This window comes from Triturus cristatus, chromosome 11 (assembly GCF_964204655.1).
Source record: "Triturus cristatus chromosome 11, aTriCri1.1, whole genome shotgun sequence".
NCBI classification, from domain to species: domain Eukaryota; kingdom Metazoa; phylum Chordata; class Amphibia; order Caudata; family Salamandridae; genus Triturus; species Triturus cristatus.
Window position 1 is genome coordinate 997098163 of NC_140594.1, and position 25557 is coordinate 997123719.

Below are 25557 nucleotides of genomic sequence, written 5' to 3' on the forward strand. Positions count from 1 at the left end.
TAACCATGATGAACATGGACTATGGAGATTAAAACTATTTCTGTGTAGCTACATAGAGGATGACAAAGACATAAGCTCATAGTAGCATCCTGTATTGGTTGTTAACTCTGCCCTGTGTACCCACTAAATAAAGGCACATCCTAGGGTATGCACAGGGGTAATTTTTACTGTTCAATCTGGACCCCTTGTATAGCCAGAACTGCTTATTCTGATCTCCCTCTTTCAGAGGTTGAGAACACAATGGGAATATTACCCTACCATGGTGGAGTGGACTAGTTGAATATTACCCTACCATGGTGGAGTGGACTAGTTGAATATTACCCTACCATGGTGGAGTGGACTAGTTGAATATTACCCTATCATGGTGGAGTGAACTAGTTGAATATTACCCTACCATGATGGAGTGGACTAGTTGAATATTACCCTACCATGGTGGAGTGGACTAGTTGAATATTACCCTACCATGGTGGAGTGGACTAGTTGAATATTACCCTACCATGGTGGAGTGAACTAGTTGAATATTACCCTACCATGGTGGAGTGGACTAGTTGAAGATGAAGCATACCAAGACACTGTAGGTAAGTCTTGTTTGCCTTACGCTTTTGTCTTTTGTTTCCATAGGATATGTAGAATAAAGTTAGAATAATGGGCTGCCATACCTTTCGTGCCCATTAGGTTTATATTTGGAGGATGTATGGTAGCGAATAACATATATCGCTATTTATGTGTGTGAAATACTTTTACTTATATTCTACCTGTCCCCGTTATAGGTCTTGTTTCTTAATACTATTTTTAGTAATTATTATAAGATGCTCAACTAGTCTTTTGAAAATAAAAAAAAAATATGTTAAAACAACTTAGCATTTTGAGCCAAAGAGACATTTGCAACTTGCAATGCCACTTTCACACACTGTGTTTTTGCTTTTTTTCACATCAAAACCTGCCAATTTTACTCACAGTAGACATTGTGAGGGAGAAAATTGTTTAATACATCTGTCCTGCCACCCATGGCCGCCAAGTGAAAGTTTCGAGGTGAATTATGAATATGATGAGTCTGATATGGCACTGTTCATGGGTTTGCGGTTTTTCAACGGAGGGCTATTTTGTTTTTAATATCTGAATCTATAAATTCCTGCAAGTTAAATGTTTGAATTTGGTTCCCCATTGATAGGTAAACAGACCGACTCACAGCCACTGTGTTTGAATTTCTTTTTCTGCCAGATGCTATTTTAAAACATATTCCTCTAGAACATATTTATTTGGCAACGACATATATTTGGAAACTTTTAATTTCAATGGCTGACCACATTAAGAAAGCCTTATTCTCTATAACAGGACCTCCTAATAGTTCCTGGTAGAAGTGTGATAGTATGCACGCATATGGGCACACAAAGTTCTAAAACAGACAGAGGTCAGGTTTGGGAAACAGTTAGTTTCTTGTACCCTTTCCAGGGGCTTGTGGGGTACACTCTCAGGTCATTAATCTCCTCTCCTAGAAGACCAATGTCACAATTCATGGAAATTCGTGCTTTCTGAAGTGCCACTGTGCTGCTGTGAATGTGGACAGCCATCTCAGATGGTCAGCTATTTACAGTGCGGGCAGGCACAGTGAGGCTTTCACTCAATTTTCCAAAATACATTTTTGTGAAGTTATTCACAGTTCTTGAACAGACCTGGGTTTGTTTTATCGTTCAACATGTAATAAAGTACAGTCCACCTTTATGGTGCGTGTGTTTGCCTATGCGATTGGATCGGTTTGACATAAACATGTGCAAGCTCTTTACACTGACAGATTTGCTTCTGAGAAAAAAAAAACGCTTTAGGCATGTGGGCTAAAATGCTTGTAATTCTAAGGGCACTTTACTTTGATGAATGAAGGCCTTAGCTTACATTTTCAACATTCTTCTCCTGTGATGAAATGCGCAGCAGCTCGTGTTGCACTGGGGCTGCCTTCAAGGAACAATGTGAACATTGTCCGCCATTTTGCACAAACTGAGCAGCAAGATTAAAGTAAAAAGACCTTAATTGAGGTATCAGGATTATAAAACGTTGTCACTTTGATATATTTCCCTGTTAAATACTTTGATGATGTCAATATGATGAAAAAGCAGTAAGGTATTCTTTTCCACTTAAAACATTCTTTATTTCTTCAAGACTAAAATCTCCAGCACTCAAAATGAACTAACTGTGTATGCTTAAAAGGAACAGGTATTGTTTTAAAATGTTTTACTTGATAGTAAGTGTTGTCTGCTGCCACACATGTGCCCGTGTCTTGTGCGCTGGGGATGTTAGAGATGAGCTGGGCCTAGCATTTAGTGTCATGCCACTGCCACCCAGTGCTAGCACTCAAACAGGCTGCCTAGGGCCACACACAACCTTTACACCAGAGTGCAAAAGTGTGTGTGTGATGTCTACCCTAGGGTTTGTACTGCAGGGGTACCCTTTCAGTGCAAACTACTTTGCTTGAACAACTTTAAAACGTTTCCAACATTGTATGTGTTCTGTACAGTGCAGCACTGGTGCAAGTATGGGATAGTTAGGAGAAAATAAAACATGGCACCTTGTTATTGTCGTTCGCAAAGCCCTGTCTACCATTGTCAATAGACAGGGACTTGTGTAAAAAAACATTTTTGTTAAAATGGGAATGCCTGTGTGCCACCCGTGGGCCCTCTGGTGCAAAGTGAAGCAAAATACAATCTGCATTATTTTTCCACTGCAAAAACATTTTATTCTGGAAATTAAATAGTTTATCCACGCTTTGGGCCAGATTGCATCAGGTTTTCTAACTGCATCAGTGCAAAGTGTTGATAAATATGCCCCTTAGTGGCCTACAGTCAGAATATATTGTGAACGAGATCATTAGTGGGCTAGCAATGCAGTTACTGACCAGGGGGGTCACTGTGGTGAATGTCTTAGAGAGCACGGCGATGCAGAGTAAGAATAAAAAGATGCAAAATATCACACAAACATCTAATCTTGATTCAGTGAGGTACATAGAAGAAATTCATATGCAAACCGATGGAGGACAAGACAAAAATAAAGAACTAATAGTCTAGAGCATTTTTGAATGATGTTAGGGTGGCTACTGATCTCAGATTAGACTCTGGCAAGATGGGCTTCCAGTGCTCTGATTTGTTTATTGCGTCATGATAATTTTCTCTTATATCTGGGAAGGCAGTTCGAATTAGCATTTCTGATTCTGATGTCCTAACCATGGTGTAGTGGGCAGGGGCAGCTCCTTTGTTTGTGTGGAGGAGTGTCACCCCGTCTGCTGCGAGTGCAGCAAGCCCACATAAATAAGCAAAATGGCATGCCAATGCCATTTTACTTAAACTCTGGAGTGCTAGGGCAGGAGGCGGGACTGAATCCTGCAGTTGCAGGATTACAACTGTTCCTGCAGTGTGCATGTGAGGTTGGCCAGCTCTATTGCTACGACCAGCCCGACATACACAGTGCGCACCCGCTAATCCCCTGGCTCTGAAACAGCAGGGGGATTGTTGGCACAGGCCCGAGCCTCAAAATGAGAGCCAGGTTAGCCTGTTCCCATCCATCCTGGAGATGCTCTAAGCGTGAAGAACTCCAGGATTGGTTGTATTGGTGTCCACTGAGCAGGAAGGAATTCCTTCCCTTTTCTGATGTGGACGCTGATTGGAGAGAAAGGTGCACACCGGGTGAGCAGTATATGATGAGTTGGCACAGTAGCGCCCACCTTATATTTATAGTTGTAGCCGCCTCTGGCAGTGGGGACTCATGGCTTGGAGATACCTGAGACCTTCTCCTCAAAAACGCTTTGAAGACTGTACACAGGACCTTTCTTTATCCTTTGCTGCACTGTGAAGGACTGGGTTATTCTAAGACCCAGCGGTGCCAGGGGACAACACCTGAAACCTTCGTGGGTTACCTGTTCTGGCGTACAAAACACGGGACACTTCCAGCGACGTCAGAGATCAGCGTTTATTTACTGCAGGGATACAGAAATCACAAGAAGTACACAACGTGTAGGTTCTCGGAGACTGCTTCAAATTGCAAAAGTGGATCGCTCCTTTTATACATGTTTTTGCCATTGCACAGTATGGCGAACAAAGGTTACAACTCAGTTCCCACAATAAACTTCAAAAGAGTCGTGTTCATGTTTCAGGAGGCCGGAACATAATTACAGCAGCATTGCCGGTTCCCAACTGTAAAAACATATCTACCCCGCAATAAAACACATTCCATTCTGACCGTAAACACATTAGGAGAGGGGACAAAAACAGATGCAAAGAAAGGACAAGGATGCACAACAGGTTAAAAAAGAGTGTCGGGAGTAATAAAGGAAACTTGATGACAGGATCAAAGACCTCGTGTCCAATGCATGCATGACTGAAACAATAGGCTAGCACGGCAAGATGAGTCTCGAGCGGGGCCATCTGCCTTCGCCGTGTCATTTCCCTTATCGTAAAAGTCACCCTCAAAGAAACACGTGTCCCTCATGTAAGCTTGGGAGTCCCAGGGTCACGAAGCGGGCAACGTCCGTTCGCTGGCTACTTGAGGGCAAGAAACAAAATGGATGCCGTATCTAAAATGGAACCCGAGGGTTCGGATGAACAAACCCAAAAATGAGACGAACCATACGTGGTTGCGTAACGAAACTGCGTACACCCACTATACTCGTCATTTGCAGTTCGTAGACACCAAACTCATCCATATTCGTCACCACTCAAAAAGTGTCGTTCCGTCTCACACGGAACCTCAGACGCTCCTTTTGCCCTCAGGTAGGCAAGCACTAGTCAAGATCGGAATCGATTTCAATATTCATGAGATAGTTCACCTGCTGCTGGAACATCATTCTATTCATCAATGTCTCCTTGGTAACAGATGGCCGTCTTATACACGTTGTAGCACAAAGGCCACATAAGGCAGGACCACACTGTACACAAAGACAACACGTGAATAGAAACATTACAACAACCCCTACGATCATCAGAATTTTCCAACCCCAAGTGGATATCAAACCCCAAAACCATCCTAGAAGTGTCCAATTACCTTCGTCCACATGTATGGACTCGGAAATCTTGTGCAACTTTGAGATGGCTTGGTAGACAGTTGGAGCATTGTCAGGAATGAAAATGCAACAGCTCGAATGGATAACTTTACACACACCACCTCTATCTGCGAGAACGACGTCTAGAACCATCCGGTTCTGCAACGTCATGAGTCTATCCGCCTGAAGTTCAGCTGTTAAGTTACCAAGGGCACTCGCGGTAATATTAGCAGTCGACTCGACTACACGGGTCAACTGTCTTAGGTTCCTACTATTAACCATAGGTCCCCAAAACGGCAGGAAACCCTTAAAGAAATCTCCTGCTTCTTGACCGGCAGTATCCTCTTTGCTAATAACGCCTCTCACAACTCTAGTCTTGTGATAGTTTGAGGCAACTGTAAAAGTCGGTGGTAAAAGATTCGCAATATAACAGGTACCCGAAAAATCACGAGGTAACCATGTATATGCGCGTTCATAACATACGAAATAAGTGCCCTTAGCAGTCAGGAAAACAGGGGAAGAGAGCATCGGTAGGACATACGTGTCAGTACAAGCACTGTTCCCAAGTTGTGCTCTCGGATTTCGACCCAAACCTTTCAAGCAGAAATTACCGAGGTGTGGTACAATCCATATTGGGGACGAGCTCTTAAGCTGTCTATCACCCACTGAAACACTATACTCAGCCTCACTCAGATCCTTATAGGCTTGCACCTCTTCATCTGGGATAAGCGATGCATCAAAAACATCTCTATCTAAATCCGCTATCGCTATCGCCAAAGGCTTGTGGTACGGACCGGGACCAAAATTGACAGAGCGTGGCTCTCGACTGGGGTAGGAATCTAGTGCACTCCGAAACATAGTTTGGAATGCTCGAGCGGAACCCTGGGAGCTGTAAGGAAGGACCAAATACGGAATACCCCTATCCATGGTATGTGGCATTAACTCACACACCCAACAGTTGGTAGTATTCATCACCAACTGATGCTGATGTAGGAGTTGAACGAAGGAGTTATTCATAAATTCCGCACATCTAACCTGTTCGTGTTGAGGCAAAGGATGAAAAGAATGTGGGGAAACAGTGGTGATGGAGCTTAGTTTAGGAGAAAGGGTAGGTGAAACAGAAGGCAATAACAACTGTATTCCAAAATACACTCCGCCCACCAATAGCATAGATACAGTCAGAAACAGTAGGAATACCTGAAACAGAAAACATTTTGTTCGTACAACCCTATATAACTCTGATCTCTGCGCCGACATCCTTTCTACTTCCAACAGCTTAGAGAATGCCATCCTCTACAAACCGTCCGTGACGTACTTGACGCACTTCGTTCTGAGTAGCCATTATCAATCCCCAGGAGTTCCCAGGAATCGACAAAAGTAACCGACCTAGCGTCAGAAACCTGCTAAACAGAAAGGAGTACCCGCACGGCCCTACGGTAACCCAGATGGTAGGGTTTCCTCAAAACGTTCAGTTTTAATACAAATCTCTTTAGCAGTGAAAAACACATAAAAACTCAAAAAGAAAGGATGTAATTGTCCATAATGTACATAGCACCGAAAAAGGAAAAAAAACAAATATACGACTTAATTTTTATTAGTCCTTGAACGAAGAAAGTATCGACTTCTTCCAGGTCGAGTTTGCTCTACAAACAATTGTTCAGCTGGCGCAACAGTGTTCGATAAAGTGAACAACGAGTCGGACCTTGGGTTCTCTGCTACTGATGACTCCACAAGTGGGTTTGGCAGCGACAAATCATCTCCTACAGGTTGAGCGTCACTAAACGGCACAAAGTTTAAAGGAGTCTCAGTTTCCGTTGCCGCAATCCCAGTTCTCACCCAACCGTCTGTTGGTGAGGGGATCCGCACCTTTTTCGTGTGGCCGGCGTGAACCCAGTTCTTCCGGCCCTCCAATCGGACCGCAGTCCTCGTTGTCAACAAGACTTGAAAGGGTCCTACGAATCTTGGCTCCAAGTTACGTTTCCGACCAAAATTTCGGGTAACGACCCAATCGCCTGGCCGGAGCTGATGTCCAGGACCCTCTGTCTGCGCCGGTAGAGCTTCAAAGACCTGTTTATGGATCAACCGTAGTTTAGTGGTCAAATCATGAAGGTAATCAATTAGCATTGGATACTCAAGACTATCAAAGGCCTTAGGTCTCGGGACTCCCCAAATGTTCGCAGGGCGGCCGAACACAATCTCATATGGGCTAAGCCCTACTCGAGAGTGTACAGTCGCCCTGGTTGATATGAGAGCCAGAGGCAAGGCATCAGGCCATGATAGACCAGTGGTAGCTTGTATTTTTGCAAGTTTCAGTTTCAGGGTACCATTGTACCCTTCAACCAAACCCGCTGCCTGAGGATGATTAGCGCTATGGAATTTTTGACGGATTCCAAGGCCCTTACACACACTCTGCATCACACTTCCTACAAACTCACTTCCATTATCCGACCACACGATCCGTGGCATTCCATACCTAGGAAAGTATTCCTTCAGCAGGATTTTCGCTGTGGACAGGGCAGTATTATCCTTAAGAGTATAGGCCTCAATCCATCTAGAGAACGCACAAACCACAACCAAAACATACTTCAGGTTATTGCATCTCTCCATATGGATAAAGTCCAGTTGGATCACCTCAAAGGGACAAACAGGGGGAGCAAAATGACCAGGTGGAGTGGGGGTGCCCTTGCCAGGATTGTACATCAAACACACCATGCAATTCTTAACCACTCTCTCAGCACACTTAGTAATACCCTCATTCTTCCATACAGGGGACAAGAACTTACATATCCCTTTTGCACTAATATTTGACAACCCATGAGCCATCGTCACGACAGCTAATACGTACGCATCTGGTAACATCCACCTCTGACGTTCCGTCAAGTCAACCCAACATCCATGCATATCCAACCTTCCCGTACTTTCTTTCCACTTGATCTTTTCAGCTTCAGTTGCCTCGTTCTGAATTGCTTTCACACTCTCAACAGTGTCTTCACACATACCAGTTTCCGTCGGCCATCTCACTGAACTTGTCACGTACATTCGAGTTGTAAGATTCTTAGCCGTTTCCTTAGCAATCTCATCCGCAAATGCATTACCACGACCAACATCATCCGTCACTTTCCGATGTGCACTACATTTAACAATCGCCACTTGTTTAGGCAATGTAAGTGCATCCAAAAGATCATTCACGAGCTGCCCGTGTTGGATCTTCGTCCCATGCGATGTCATAAATCCTCTTTCTCTCCAAAGTCTTCCAAAACTGTGCGCAACGCCGAATGCGTACTGACTGTCGGTAAACACATTCACTCGCTTTCCCTTAGACAAGACACATGCCCTTGTCAATGCAATCAACTCTGCCGCTTGTGCTGAATTCTGATTCAATCTCGCAGTTTCCACAACCGTGCTCAACGTCACTACAGCATACGCAGTCGTCACATCGCCATTCGGCAATTTAAAGCAAGAACCATCAACATACAAAGTACCATCGGGATCTGCCAAAGGAGTGTTTTTCAGGTCCACACGACCCTTTGTTTCTTCCTCAGTTCGTAAATAACAATCATGTGGTGGTACATCATCTGATTCCATATTACTCGGCAACAATGTCGCCGGATTCAGTACATTACAACGCTTGATCTGTATATGACTTGCCAAAAGGGTCAGCTCGTACCCAGACAACCTTGCACTCGTCAGATGTTGAGTTTTTGTACGATTCAGGAGAGTATCAACTGCATGCGGAACCATCACTATGAGCATATTATCCATGACAAGACCTGCGGATTGTCGAATAGACGCCGCAGCTGCCGCCGTCGCCCTCAAGCAACTCGGCAACGCTCTAGCTACCGGGTCTAAGGTCGAGGAAAAATATGCACATGGGCGCTGCTTGTCACCAAATTGTTGCGTTAAAACACTCAACGCACAGCCTTCCCTCTCGTGGACGTATAGTGTAAATGGCTTGCTGTAATCAGGAGTACCTAACACAGGAGCCGAACACAACGCATCACGAAGTTCAGAAAAACTTTTCTGGCATTCCTCCGTCCATGGCAAAGGAGTCGAAACATCCTTGCACGTAAGAGCTATCAATGGCTTCGCTAACAGTGAAAAATTTGGAATCCACTGTCTACAGTATGACGTGATACCTAAAAAGGCACGCACGTCTCTCTGAGTCGTCGGCACAGTCATTCGAGCAATTGCTGCGATTCTTTCAGGGGTCAACCTTCTTCCCACCTTTGACAATAAGTGACCTAGGTAGGTAACTTCTTGACAACAATATTGCAATTTAGAAGGTGACACCTTGTGGTGTAAGTCGCATAGATGCTGCAACAGTGACACAGTAGCAGTCTTGCAAATTTGTTCAGTGTCTGCAGCTACCAACAGATCGTCAACGTACTGAATCAAGGCCGCACCAGCTGGCAGCACGAATGCATCAAGTTGGCTCTTGAGAGCTTGGCTGTAGATCGATGGGCTCTCACAGTAGCCTTGAGGTGCACGTTTGAACCGGAAGCTACGACCACCTAATGAAAAACCAAACAAATCTCGACTTTCCTCAGCAATCGGAATGCTAAAGAACGCATTCTTCAGATCAATTACCGAGAACCATGATGCAGAGGCTGGAATCAGAGTCAGTAAAGCTGTAATGTCGGGCACCACAGGAAACTGCGGGACAACAATTTTATTTACCTCCCGTAAGTCAATAACTAGACGGTACACAGGGGGCTTGGAGGGATCAGTTCGCTTCAGAATAGGCAACACAGGACTATTACACACGTTACCTCGTGTCTCCTCAATAACATCTTTATCGATCAAATCATAGATGATCGCTAATAGTGCCCGTTCACCATCAAGGGAGATACGATACTGGGGTATGCGCGGTAATCGCGCATCAACTTTCAATTGAACAACATAAGGTGGTATTTCCAGCAGGCCCACATCATTGGGACCTGTCGCCCACAAAGAAGCCGGAAGAGAACTCAATTCCGGTGGGAGCTTGTCGATCGATAGATACATAGGGGAAATTACTCTCTGACCCAATGTAAGCTCCACTCCCGTAGGAGAGCAGTACAAAGTCGCATGTAACCTTTTCAACAAATCCAAGCCCAAAAGATTCTCACCACAACCAGTAGTCAAAATCAAAGGAGCTTCTAACTCATGAGACCCAATCGTAAGGGGCAAGGGGCTAGAAACTGGATTGCTAACGGGGGCGCCAGAGAATCCAACGGAAACATTCGTTAAGCCAGACAAAGGCGCGCCAGGGAGTTTCGAATGCATGATGGAACTTTTTGCTGCACCAGTGTCCAACAGAAAAGGCTCAACGACGCCCAATGTGGCAACTGCGACATAAGGCCCTCTCTGATCTACCGGAACTGATACTTCTCCCTTCCTTTGTCTATGGCTGTCCTAGTAGATACCGTCCGTATCAACATCAGGCTCGACATAATAGTCGTCCACATGATACTGTGCAGATCTACCAGACGAGAGATCGCGTCGATCGAAACAATTCTGCGAGTCTGACGAAGTCGCAAGACGCTCGGCCTGATTCTGAGTAACACCGCGACCTCTACCACGTGAAGCTTGTTGAGGACCACTACGACCTCCTCGAGCCGACACACCATTGTTCCTATCACGTAGAACTGGGCAATTAAACTTCAAATGGCCCTCCCCTCGACAATATGCACATTGATTATACCCCAACACAAAGCGATGTGCGGGAGAGTCATTGCGCACCTGGATTCTGGGAAACTGCGATTGTGAGCGATTTGGCTGTTGCGAGTCATTGAAATTTGAGCGCGGAGGATATGCTTGCTGCAATAAGACCTTATTTTTAAGATCCTTTGTTTTCTTATCTGCACGTTCGCTTTCTTCCTTTTCTCTGTTTTCGTAATATTGGGCCGTAGCCAATATTTGAGCAGTGGTAGAAACAGCCCACGAACTCTCAGAATTCTTCAACTTGTTGCTGAGTTTGGGCAACAAGTTCGATACAAATTTATCAACGAACAACCGCTGACCACCCTCCGAACTCATGTCCTGACCACTATGATCAACAAATGCTTCCTCAAATCTCGTAAAGAAATCAGAGACACTCTCATCCCTCTTTTGCTTACACGCGGACAATTTGTCCCAATTGACGCGCATTGCTGGCATAAGCGTTTTCATAAGAGTAATTATCCTCTGGGGCAAATCCACAATAAGCTGTTCAGGTTTAGCCCCACCAACTTGCTGGGCGTCTGCCGCCGTAAGGGCAGCCCAGTCACCACCTAACTCAGCCGCGTGATTCTCGTGACGAATTTTCGCCCAAATCGGCTGAGGCACTACATTGCCAAACAACATATCGATATCAGCAAGATTCATAACAGTAGCATCCACTAGTTGGGACAACTCCTTATAATAACCTGCAGGATTTTTACGAGGATCGGGCAAAGTTTGCTTCACCTGCAAAACTTCCGATCGCTTCCAAGGGAGGTGTATCCACACTCTCTGAAAACGTCCTGGGACAGCAGGATTAGCATTAGGATCACCTGGCATCCACACTGGGGGAACTTCCCGCATAGGATATTGACCAGGTTTTGCCATCCACTCTTCGGTCTCGTCTTTAAACAACGCTCGAGGTTGCACTGTACATCGAAAGGATAACAGACGTTCTAGAGCAGCTCGAACTTTATCACCTACAATCACACCAGTTGTAAATTGATGCTGGAGCTCAGAAACCTCAGACGGTACATTATCGACCACATCATGATCCCACTCTTCCCTCAACGATTTACACATTTCCTCAAACACGAATCGTTGCGTGGGCGCATTAAACTGGGAAAATGTTTCAAACACTATACGCGAAGTGTACTTAACAGGATTACGAATCCATTTACGTGCCATTTTTACCAACGATTCACGTTCCCTACCATCAGGAAGCTGGCTGCGCCTCTGAGCAACATCAGAAAGAGTCGATCCAAGTATTGGCCCAAAAAGCGGAGAATAAAGAGTAGTGTTAGACCTGGCACCTTGGCGTGAGTTTCCCTTCCACTTTTTGATGGTGTGCCTCGATTGTTTTGCTGGTGTTGTCCGCTCAGGGCACTGCGCCACGGCTAATCCGTGCCGCAGTGCAAGTGCTCCCTAAGTAAAGTGTACCTGTAATTGATGTCCATGATTGGTTGATTGGATTCACTGTCAGTCCCCAGTAAAGTGCACCAGGGGTGCCAGGGCTTGTGGATGCCAATGCTGCTGGTGGGCTTGCAGCGCTGGTTGCGCCACCCACGGAAGCGGCCTTGTAAAGTGTGTCTAGGGTCTGCCACCGCAGGCCCTGTGCGCGGTCCGGGACCGTCGCGCTGACTGTGCAAGTGCCCCCACTTGCCAGTCCCTAAACCTTCCCTTACCTACATATTAGCCACCCCTCTGGTAGGCCCACGGGCAGGGTGCATTGCAGGCATAAGGTAGGACATGCCCTGCTGTGTGTGGCATGTCTTAGTAGTGAATTACAGCCATTTCCGTTTTTCACTATTGAAGGCTACCTGCTCTCCATAGGCCAGAATGGGCTGCCGGGATCACGCCAACGCTGTGACCCCAGTGGACTCAGAGAGCATGGTAGAAGTGTCAAGTTTAGTATGCCTGAACTCAGGATGATAAAATACTTCTTGTAGTCAAGTCTATTTTAATATCCTGGGTTTGTAAATACTACTTTTAGAAAGTTAGTATTTACTGACCTGACCATCTCAGTCCGCCTCTGCTGTGTGTGTGTGTGTTCTGCCTAGCAACAGTAAGGAGCAGGGTGGGGGGATCCCCAGAGACAGGTTGGCTGCCAGGTGGTGGGTAGAGAGATTACACCTGGATGGGTGGGAGGAGTACACCTTGACTCTTGAATAGACCTGTGCTCTGCCACCACAAAGCCGGCGCCACCCCCTGTGGGGCGGCTGATGTCTCTGCCCTGCTGCTGAAAGGAAAGAGCAGAGTCACCATAACAAAGTGCTCCAGAACTGGACTGAGCCAGGCCTAGGCCCCCTGGCGCTAAAGAACAAAAGAATCATGGTATAAAAGTAGGAGCCTGGCTCCTAAGAAATCAGAATCCTGTTTACCACAAAGAACCTCTGCCCGACTAGAAGGAGAAGGAGACGCTGGAGGAGCTGGCCTGCTGCCTGCCTTGCTGAGAAAGGAGAGGAAGAGACTTACTGAAAAGACTTTGCTACTTTGTGCTTGAACATTCTCCAAGGGCTTGATCTGAGCTTGCCCCCTGAACTGAACCCCAGGAACAGTGGGTTCTCTGTGCTTCTTGCTCGTCCTCCAATTCGAGCCGTGTGGGCATCCCGCTGGAAAAGAGACTGCGCCCCTCATCGCCCCTCCTAGGGCCGTGACACTCAGAAGCTCGCCTGCCTCCAACCCGTGAGAGCCCCGCTCCGTCCGGAGCCGCTCTCTGTTCCCGGGCCAGGCCGCCTGCATCCCTGTCACCGCCTGCCACTGGAGTGCGCTGAACGCGCTATCACCCCTCCTGCCGGAAGCCGTCCGACGACTGTGATCTACGCCGGGTCATCCAGCTGCACTGACTGTGCCCTGTGACCCCGCTTCGCTATCCCCGGACATCTCAGGCCGCGCCGCCCCCGCTGTGGAGACCCTCCTGCACCGCCGTGCTAAAGGGTCGCTGGCCGCGCCTGCCTACGTGCCCACACCTGCTGATTGAGGACCCAAGAACACTTCCCAAGCTGAGAGTCGCCCCGACCTGTGCCGACTCTCCACATCACGAAAGAAGTTCCAGTATCGGGCTCGGGGCCCGCAACGCCTTATTTCCCCGTTCGCAGGAACCGATCTCTGTGAGTACTGGAACTACAAGTAAAGAGACTACGAACTATCCATTTGAAACTACGAACCAAGAACATTTACCTGCTGTATAACCTGGCGGCCTAGCGAAAACGTTATTGGTCTTGTGATAAGTCTGTTGAGATATATATACCTTATTTTTACATAAAGGATCGTATTTTTATATATATCCAAGTCTGGTGTCCGTTTCTGGGGGGATTGATGTATTTACTGTGTGTACGATTGTAAGTGCTTAACCAACAACGCCTGAGGAATCGCCTTGGCTGCTCACGCCACGCACCTAGAGGGTGAGCAAGGGTCATTCGCGAGGGGTTATCCTGCGCCCTGACGTGGAGGAGAGGGTTCCTGCTTGACACAAGGGCAACCTTGCGCCAACCAGAGATCCTCGACTCTAACATTGTTGGCAGCGGTTGGGATTTCGGATTTGCACTTGTAATTTGCCTACAGTGAATTATTAATCGCCAGATAGTGAGAGCAGACCAAATAACGCAGCCACAGGTTTGTAATTGTTGAACTTTGTTGAGACATCTGCCATTACTGCAACCATGCCTGGCTCGCACTCCGCTGGAAGAGCACTCTCTGTGATTTCTGGAATAGATGAGGTGGATTGGGAGAGACTGGAAGGCTACACGATGGAGCAATTGAAAGGCTACAGTGTACAATTCAGAGTCCCCCATGCTGGATGCAAGAGGAAGCCCCAGTACACCAAGGCGTTGAGAGCCTGGAAGGAGTCACGAGACCTACGGAATGCGGGGGACATCGTTCCACCCGACAACCTTGAGGAGCCCAGCAGAGTCCGGTCGCCAGAGGAGCTGGCAGACAGGGCAGCCGACAGGGCGCATGCAATGGAGATGGCAAAGTTGGCAGGACAAATGGAAATGGAAAAGCAGAAGTTGGCCCTGGAGGCACAACAACGCCAAATGGATCATGATATCAGATTGAAGGAGTTGGAGCTGAAGGCGAAAAGTTTGGACACCGCTCCTTCTGGTGGCAGCACTCCACCAGCGCAGGTAGAGTCCAAGGTGTACATCCCCAAAGATGTAGTAAAGGAGTATTTCAGAAAGGATGACATAGGGCAGTGGTTTAGGGCCTACGAGGTGGCCATGTCCTCACACCGGGTCCCTGAGAAAGACTGGGGAGCGGGGTTGTGGGGAAGGTTCCTTGCTGAAGGGCGTGACACACTGTTAGATTTACCCTTAGATCTCCAAACCTCATACCCCCATATGAAGGAAGCTTTAATGACCAGGTATGGGTTAACTCCTGAGCTATATAGACAGAGGTTCAGGGAGACCAAGAAGATCCCTGAGAGTACGTATGTGGAATATGTGACCTTTTTCTGCAGAGCGCTGGATGGTTGGGTGAAGGGTAGCAAAGTGAATGATTATCAAGGGCTGCTTGATTTAATTGCATGGGAGCACTTGTCCAGTCAATGTTTTCCTGAGCTACGCCAGCACCTGATCGATAGCAAGCTGTCCAACCCGAGGAAGCTTGCTGAGGAGGCGGACCGCTGGCTCAGCACCAGGGTCCACAAGGGTCAAGTGGGAGACTCCGCCAAAGGTGGGCAGGGTCCCCAGCAGAAGAGTGGGGGGGACAAGGGTAAACAGAAGGGGTTCCAAAAAGGCCCCCAAAGTAATTCCCAAGGGAACCAGCAGAAGGGTTCTCAGCCTCCCCCACCCCCGCAGCAGAACGGGGCCCCGACAGGTAGACCTGTTCCAAAGGGGCCCTTCAATTGTTATAAGTGTGGTGACCCGGGTCACATTGCCTCTGATCCGAAGTGTCGCCTGTTTGGTAAGACCGCACCCACTGGTGCTCCACCCCGGCAAGTAGCTAGTGTTAACTTTGGGGAGGAAGTAGCAGTCCAGGAGGGTGGGGGTCCCGGGCAGATGACCCTAGTCTTGCTAGGAGACAGTGAGATGGTCCCTGTAACCTACCTGCCCTCTAACACTAAGAAATATGGGCAAGTGGTGACCATCAATGGAAAGAAGGTTGAGGCTCTTAGAGATACAGGAGCCAGCGTGACCTCGGTGAGGCAACACCTGGTGTCTCAAGAGCAAATTGTACCCAATGCCTACTGTAGGGTTGTCAATGCTGACAACGTAGAGAGAGTCGTTGTCCAATGGCTCAAATTCCCTTTGAGTGGGGGGAGGTCTCTGGTACTCTACAAGTCGCTGTGAGAACTGACATGCCTGTAGATTGTCTGCTAGGGAACGACCTGGAGAGCTCCCCTTGGGAAAAGGTGGAGAAGACCACGCATCTGAGGATGGTGGGTCTACCCGACTGGGCGTGCGTGACCACCCGGTCCATGGCAGCCAGTAGGGGTGTTGAGAGGGTCCTGGAGCCTGAGGGAGAGGTCCAGGAACCGGCCTTAGGGAGAAGGCGCAGGAGGCGCGGGAAACCAGCCCCCAAAGTTCCCACGGCCCAGGAGGAAGTAGACCCTGAGGGGGATGCTCTGGAGCCTACCGGGGAACAGATTGCCGAACTGGGAGACTTGCCTGAGCTGACCCATTGGCAGCAAGAAGGAGGTCCCTCCAGGGAGGAATTCTGCAGGGAGCAGAAAGAATGCCCTTATCTCGTGGGTATGCGGCAGCAGGCTGCAGACCAGGCCAATGGTGTTCAGGCCAAAACACACTACGTGTACTGGGAGAGTGACCTCCTGTATTCCGAGCCTAAGGCTGCTGAACCTGGGTCAGCCCGTGTGCTGGTGGTACCCCAGAAGTTCAGAACCTTCCTACTGGGGCTGGCTCATGATGTGCCGTTAGCAGGACATTTGGGGATGGACAAGACCTATGACAGGCTTGTCACCCACTTTTACTGGCCCCAAATGCACAAGAATTCAGATTCCTACTGCCGAACGTGTCAGACTTGCCAGGCAAGTGGTAAGAGCGGAGGGAAGCACAAGGCTCCTCTGCAACCTTTCCCTGTGGTCGGTACACCATTCCAACGAGTGGGTATTGATATTGTGGGGCCTCTGGACCCCAAGACAGCCCTGGGCAACAGGTTCATCCTGGTCTTGGTGGACCATGCCACCCAGTACCCTGAAGCCATCCCTCTGAGGACAGTGACGGCCCCCGTGGTGGGACGGGCACTGATGGGAATTTTCTCCCGAGTGGGATTCCCTCTAGAGGTGGTGAGCGACAGGGGGACCAATTTCATATCCACATATATGAAATCCCTGTGGAAGGAGTGTGGGGTAACTTACAAGTTCACCACTCCTTACCACCCCCAAGGAAATGGGTTGGTTGAGAGATTCAATCGAACCCTCAAAGGCATGAACATGGGCCTGGACGGTCCAATGAGGCGTAAGTGGGACGTCCTCTTGCCATGCCTGCTCTTCGCTTACCGAGAGGTGCCACAGAAGTCTCTAGGATTCAGCCCCTTTGAGCTTCTGTATGGTCACCCGGTAAGAGGACCTCTGAGTTTGGTAAAGGAAGGCTGGGAGCAATCTCCCAGGAAACCTACCCAGAATGTATATAGTTACATGCTGGCCTTCCGAAACCAGACTCGGCGTTTCAGGCAACTTGCTGAGGCAAATCTGGAAGCCAGCCAGGAGGAGATGAAGCGGTGGTACGACCGGAATGCCACTCTGGTAGAGCTTCAACCTGGACAAAAGGTGTGGGTCTTGGCCCCAGTGGAGCCGTGTGCACTTCAGGATAAGTGGACAGGTCCATTCGAGGTTGTGGAGCGCAAAAGTCCTATCACCTACTTGGTGGACATGCAGACTCCCAGGAACCCTTTGAGGGTCCTACATGTTAACCGCCTTAAGCCCCACTTAGAGAGGACCGAAGTGGGCATGCTGCTGGCCACTGATGATGGAATGGAAGAGGAGACCGAGCCTCTTCCTGACCTCTTAGTGGCCTCTGAGAAAGATGGGTCAGTGGATGGAGTTAACCTCTCACCCACCCTGACGCCCGAACAACAGGAAGACTGCCGCCACTTGCTGGGACAATTTTCCGACCGATTCTCCCTGGTTCCTGGTGTCACAGATTGGTGCGTCCATGATGTGGACACAGGAGACAGCTTACCTGTGAAGCACAAGGCTTACAGGGTAACTGACAGGGTCAGAGCTTGCATTAAGGAGGAGGTCTCCAAAATGCTTGCGCTAGGGGTGGTTGAGTCCTCCAGCAGTCCTTGGTCCAGCCCCGTGGTCTTGGTCCCAAAGGCTGCTGCGCCGGGAGCCACACCTGAACTCCGGTTCTGTGTGGACTACAGAGGACTCAATTCAGTCACGAAGACTGACGCGCACCCCATCCCCAGAGCTGATGAGCTCATTGATCGGCTGGGGGCTGCCCGGTTCCTCAGTACGTTTGATTTAACGTCTGGGTACTGGCAGATCGCCTTGACCGATGGGGCCAAAGAGAGGTCAGCATTCTCTACCCCAGATGGGCACTTCCAGTTCCGAGTCATGCCATTTGGGATGAAGAATGCCCCTGCCACCTTCCAGAGGTTGGTCAACCAGGTACTGGTTGGGCTGGATGCGTTCAGTGCCGCCTACCTGGATGACATCGCAGTGTTCAGTGCCACCTGGCCTGAACACCTGCGCCACCTCTGGGAAGTGTTGATGGCGCTGCGCCGAGCAGGCCTCACGATCAAGGCAAGCAAGTGCCAGATCGGGCAGGGTTCCGTGGTGTACTTGGGACACCAAGTGGGGAGTGGCAAGGTGGCACCCTTGCAACCCAAAATTGAAACCATCCTGGCTTGGGAACCCCCCAAGACGCAGACCGCCGTGAGGGCCTTCCTGGGGCTCACTGGGTACTACAGGAGGTTTGTCAAGGGCTATGGAACAATCGTTGCCCCCTTGACAGAGCTGACTTCGAAGAAGCAGCCCAGGAACGTGATTTGGACTGACACCTGTCAGAAAGCTTTCGACACCCTGAAGACTGCCATGTGCACGGCGCCCGTGCTCTTGGCCCCTGACTTCTCCAAGGAATTCCTAGTGCAGACAGACGCTTCAGAGCATGGTGTAGGGGCTGTTCTTTCACGGATGACTGAGGAGGGCTGGGACCAACCCGTAGCCTTCATCAGTAGGAGGTTACTTCCACGGGAAAGTAGGTGGAGTGCAATTGAGCGAGAAGCATTTGCTGTGGTCTGGGCGCTGAAGAAGCTAAGACCCTACTTGTTTGGGTCTCACTTCCGGGTTCAGACGGACCACAGGCCCCTCAGATGGTTGATGCAAATGAGGGGTGAAAACCCGAAGCTGTTGAGGTGGTCCATCTCCCTACAGGGTATGGACTTTACGGTGGAACACCGTCCTGGTACAGATCACGCCAACGCTGACGGTCTGTCCAGGTATTTCCGCCTTAGTGACGAGGAACCCCCTGGGCAAGGGTAGTTCTCACCACATTTCAGCTGGAGGGGACACGTGTTAGACCTGGCACCTTGGCGTGAGTTTCCCTTCCACTTTTTGATGGTGTGCCTCGATTGTTTTGCTGGTGTTGTCCGCTCAGGGCACTGCGCCACGGCTAATCCGTGCCGCAGTGCAAGTGCTCCCTAAGTAAAGTGTACCTGTAATTGATGTCCATGATTGGTTGATTGGATTCACTGTCAGTCCCCAGTAAAGTGCACCAGGGGTGCCAGGGCTTGTGGATGCCAATGCTGCTGGTGGGCTTGCAGCGCTGGTTGCGCCACCCACGGAAGCGGCCTTGTAAAGTGTGTCTAGGGTCTGCCACCGCAGGCCCTGTGCGCGGTCCGGGACCGTCGCGCTGACTGCGCAAGTGCCCCCACTTGCCAGTCCCTAAACCTTCCCTTACCTACATATTAGCCACCCCTCTGGTAGGCCCACGGGCAGGGTGCATTGCAGGCATAAGGTAGGACATGCCCTGCTGTGTGTGGCATGTCTTAGTAGTGAATTACAGCCATTTCCGTTTTTCACTATTGAAGGCTACCTGCTCTCCATAGGCCAGAATGGGCTGCCGGGATCACGCCAACGCTGTGACCCCAGTGGACTCAGAGAGCATGGTAGAAGTGTCAAGTTTAGTATGCCTGAACTCAGGATGATAAAATACTTCTTGTAGTCAAGTCTATTTTAATATCCTGGGTTTGTAAATACTACTTTTAGAAAGTTAGTATTTACTGACCTGACCATCTCAGTCCGCCTCTGCTGTGTGTGTGTGTGTTCTGCCTAGCAACAGTAAGGAGCAGGGTGGGGGGATCCCCAGAGACAGGTTGGCTGCCAGGTGGTGGGTAGAGAGATTACACCTGGATGGGTGGGAGGAGTACACCTTGACTCTTGAATAGACCTGTGCTCTGCCACCACAAAGCCGGCGCCACCCCCTGTGGGGCGGCTGATGTCTCTGCCCTGCTGCTGAAAGGAAAGAGCAGAGTCACCATAACAAAGTGCTCCAGAACTGGACTGAGCCAGGCCTAGGCCCCCTGGCACTAAAGAACAAAAGAATCATGGTATAAAAGTAGGAGCCTGGCTCCTAAGAAATCAGAATCCTGTTTACCACAAAGAACCTCTGCCCGACTAGAAGGAGAAGGAGACGCTGGAGGAGCTGGCCTGCTGCCTGCCTTGCTGAGAAAGGAGAGGAAGAGACTTACTGAAAAGACTTTGCTACTTTGTGCTTGAACATTCTCCAAGGGCTTGATCTGAGCTTGCCCCCTGAACTGAACCCCAGGAACAGTGGGTTCTCTGTGCTTCTTGCTCGTCCTCCAATTCGAGCCGTGTGGGCATCCCGCTGGAAAAGAGACTGCGCCCCTCATCGCCCCTCCTAGGGCCGTGACACTCAGAAGCTCGCCTGCCTCCAACCCGTGAGAGCCCCGCTCCGTCCGGAGCCGCTCTCTGTTCCCGGGCCAGGCCGCCTGCATCCCTGTCACCGCCTGCCACTGGAGTGCGCTGAACGCGCTATCACCCCTCCTGCCGGAAGCCGTCCGACGACTGTGATCTACGCCGGGTCATCCAGCTGCACTGACCGTGCCCTGTGACCCCGCTTCGCTATCCCCGGACATCTCAGGCCGCGCCGCCCCCGCTGTGGAGACCCTCCTGCACCGCCGTGCTAAAGGGTCGCTGGCCGCGCCTGCCTACGTGCCCACACCTGCTGATTGAGGACCCAAGAACACTTCCCAAGCTGAGAGTCGCCCCGACCTGTGCCGACTCTCCACATCACGAAAGAAGTTCCAGTATCGGGCTCGGGGCCCGCAACGCCTTATTTCCCCGTTCGCAGGAACCGATCTCTGTGAGTACTGGAACTACAAGTAAAGAGACTACGAACTATCCATTTGAAACTACGAACCAAGAACATTTACCTGCTGTATAACCTGGCGGCCTAGCGAAAACGTTATTGGTCTTGTGATAAGTCTGTTGAGATATATATACCTTATTTTTACATAAAGGATCGTATTTTTATATATATCCAAGTCTGGTGTCCGTTTCTGGGGGGATTGATGTATTTACTGTGTGTACGATTGTAAGTGCTTAACCAACAACGCCTGAGGAATCGCCTTGGCTGCTCACGCCACGCACCTAGAGGGTGAGCAAGGGTCATTCGCGAGGGGTTATCCTGCGCCCTGACGTGGAGGAGAGGGTTCCTGCTTGACACAAGGGCAACCTTGCGCCAACCAGAGATCCCCGACTCTAACAAGTAGCAACAGCATTCAGGAGACGGCTACGAACAGAAGGAGAAGAAGAAGAAGGCACAGGAGCAACAACAGTAGGAGTGGAAACAGTAGAGGTGGACGCGGCACCAGGAGTAGCGGGAACGACAGGCTGAGGAGGGGCTGGGAAAAGCGCAGTAGGAAGAAAAGCCGGTAAAGGAGGATGAACAATTTGCGGCACAAGAGGATTCGGGAGAGCGGGAGGAACGACGGGCTGACCAGCAGCCGCCAAAACAGCAGGTTGAGGAATAGGAAGAATCATAGGACCCACAGTATCTGGAGCATAGGGAGGTGGTGATTTCAACAAATAAGATAGGAGCGAATCTTCTATCACTTCTTCTCCCGTCTTATCGGCATTAGACGGTAACACCGGATAACACTTATCCACCGCCATATGATGAAGTCGAGCACTAACTTCCTGCTCTTTCTCATCTTTGTCTCGCTGATACTGTTCAGCATTTCGCATCACCGTAATGACACCTTCTCCTTTATTTTTCTTACTCTGTTTGATTTCTTTCTGCTTGGCCTCTTTACGCCATAACCGGAAGGAATCAAACATGGCTGGCCTAGCCTTCTTTTTAAACAGTTTAGCTTCCAAATTATCTAAAACGGCAGTTTCGAAACTACCATGTGATGGCCAACTAAGAACACCATCATTTTTAGTGTAACGAACCCAATATTCGTTATATACGATAGGACCCACACCATGGCGACTATAGAGCTCATAAATTGGAGTTCCAACCGGAGGTATCGGACATGAATCCTCCAGCCGGGAATCCATTCTGCAACATTTAAGAAACCCAAACAAAGTACTACGGCCAGGCATCGTGCACACTAACCGAGTTTACAAACTTCAAGGGCTATCGAATTATGATGTCCTCGCACAAAAATGCGAGACCCTCGGTTTTGGCAATTGCAATCGTCAAATAAAACCCAACAACTAAGAACCACAAATGCTATGGAACCATGCGAACAACAAAGGAACACTGGGAGCGACCCACAAATACTTAACTGAAAGAGCAATGGCGTCACCAGGAAGGCCCGTCTATCGTCTCGCCGTACAAAGGACTACGCCAGGCGCCAAAACAGGTCGACAGTCAGGGCATCAGTCCGTCGCAGCCGTCAGGAGGCGGGGATCTTCGCGGGAAAAGACGTCGGGCCACTTATTTCGACAACTGGATCGATGAAGCGGGGTGCACCTTCCCTCGGAGATTTCACACGAAGTTCCTCACGATCGTCGGGCTTTGGACCGGTACCGCTGATGTCGGCCTACGTTGGGCGCCAACTGAAGGACTGGGTTATTCTAAGACCCAGCGGTGCCAGGGGACAACACCTGAAACCTTCGTGGGTTACCTGTTCTGGCGTACAAAACACAGAGACACGGGACACAAAAGTGGATCGCTCCTTTTATACATGTTTTTGCCATTGCACAGTATGGCGAACAAAGGTTACAACTCAGTTCCCACAATAAACTTCAAAAGAGTCGTGTTCATGTTTCAGGAGGCCGGAACATAATTACAGCAGCATTGCCGGTTCCCAACTGTAAAAACATATCTACCCCGCAATAAAACACATTCCATTCTGACCGTAAACACATTAGGAGAGGGGACAAAAACAGATGCAAAGAAAGGACAAGGATGCACAACAGGTTAAAAAAGAGTGTCGGGAGTAATAAAGGAAACTTGATGACAGGATCAAAGACCTCGTGTCCAATGCATGCATGACTGAAACAATAGGCTAGCACGGCAAGATGAGTCTCGAGCGTGGCCATCTGCCTTCGCCGTGTCATTTCCCTTATCGTAAAAGTCACCCTCAAAGAAACACGTGTCCCTCATGTAAGCTTGGGAGTCCCAGGGTCACGAAGCGGGCAACGTCCGTTCGCTGGCTACTTGAGGGCAAGAAACAAAATGGATGCCGTATCTAAAATGGAACCCGAGGGTTCGGATGAACAAACCCAAAAATGAGACGAACCATACGTGGTTGCGTAACGAAACTGCGTACACCCACTATACTCGTCATTTGCGGTTCGTAGACACCAAACTCATCCATATTCGTCACCACTCAAAAAGTGTCGTTCCGTCTCACACGGAACCTCAACTGGGAGCTGGTTAAGTTATTTTTAAGCAGGAGTGATGTGGTCTTGTTTCCTTAGATAGAGACAGGGATTTTGAAGCTAATTTGAATGGTCTACTTTGGGGTGCTGATGTAGACCATATTGTGACAACCCAGCCTAGACAGGAAGAGGGCTCTCATGAGTTCAATTTGGTAGTTTAGATGTAGTAAAAGTAGGACTCTGCTGAGCATCATAAAATAGAACACATTAGTAATATAGGGTCTGATCTAAACCAGGACCTTAGTCACAGCAGTGATCTTTATCATAGCAGTGATTTTTTTTGTCTGAACAAGAGGTCAGAATTGAAACCAAACTTTCAGACTTTTTACTCATTCTACTGGTGTTGTAGCTTCTTCAAGTTTCTCAGGTCAATTGAATGGTACACAAGAGTCAGTTGAGTTTCAGTTGTGATCCCTGTGAACTTGCCTCCATTTTGTAATAGCTCAAGCAAATGAGGTCTTCTCTTTTATCCAGAAGTACATATGCCTAATATAATTTAAGATCTCAAATGTTGGTCTTGGTTGTCTTTCACGTGATTGTGTATTTGAATATCATCAGTGTGCATTTAGAATTATATCTTATATCGGGAAATAATTTCCGTTAGAGGACAAATGTGCATAATGAACAAGAGTGGAGATAGAATAAGCCATTTGGAACTCTACCTGAGATGGTCCTATAGATGAAGTGTCATTGCTGCTTCCAACTTGATGCTATTCATACAGAATAGATTTGATGCATTGGAGTGCTGGGACTGTAATACACTCTATTGTTTTAGGTGTTGCACGTGTATCCCACAATTCTTTATGTCATATGATGCAACATATCTAGAAGAAAAGGGACTTTAGCTTGTTTTTTTCAGGAATGAAAGAAGGTCTTCTTTCACATCTGCAATGTGGATTTCAGACCCCTTACAGGTGGGACCCCTGGTCGACGGTGATGAATAAAATTCTGTTTCCACAAACGCTTGGAGTTATGAAGTTATTTCAGTTACTTGGGTTTTGCTAGAATGCAGGAGATTTGGAATGGGTCAATAATTTATAGGCTTGTTGAAATCCGCCTTCATTTTTATTAAATTCAGGATTATGATTGAATGCTGTAAGGCTTTTGGCACTATACATTTACTGATAACTGAATTCAATAGCTCTATAGGTCAAGGCTAAAAGTGTCATCCAGTTTTTACAAAAAATTTTGGGCAAGGAGACATTAGAAGATTGGACGCTATGATAATCTCAGATAATTGGATGACCTGCTGTAGGCTCTGGTGGGTGAAGGAATTCAGCGTAGTTGGAATCTTAGGTAGTTCAATGTGAATTTAACTTATTGATCCCTCATGATTGATTGGAATATTTCAAACATAGTCTGAAAGAGTTGAGTAGATTTTCTCAAAACTCAGGAGAAGCTGGGGTAGCATTTTGGTGGAAGATGTTAGAGAACTTTCACAAAAGATTTTGAAGGGCTCTCTTGTCTGGTTGGGTGACTTGAGACACACGGAGTAGTAACCTTCTTAGCTCTCCCTACAGTCTTGTGTTAAACACACATATAACTCCTTCAATGGAGATTGCCATTGGAGTGGTTTTTTTTATTTTCCAACGACAAAAACATCCAAGAGAAACATCATTAAACATGCACAAACATTATTAAGACACTAAAACAGAACCATACCCACAAACAAAGCAAAGTTACCTCACATAATCACTTTCTGTATGAGTTACAAAGTACAAGTTCACTTATGACATAATGTCAAGCATATGCAGTCTTAGATGATTTATATTACTAAGAGCATATCATTTACGTTTGTGGAAGAGGCTGTACTGAAATAAAGATACTTTTTTTTAGATTTTTCTATAGAGTATAAGGTTAAATATGTCATACTGAACTCATAAAGTCACAACACATATTCAGTTTGCTGCCCATCCTTTGGTAGAGAAATCTACAAATAAGAGAAAAGATAGGAGAAAGCAAGATATACATGATTAGCATTCCAAGGCCAGACATAGTCCTAAAGAAGACAGACAGTGTCAATTAGTCAAGTTTA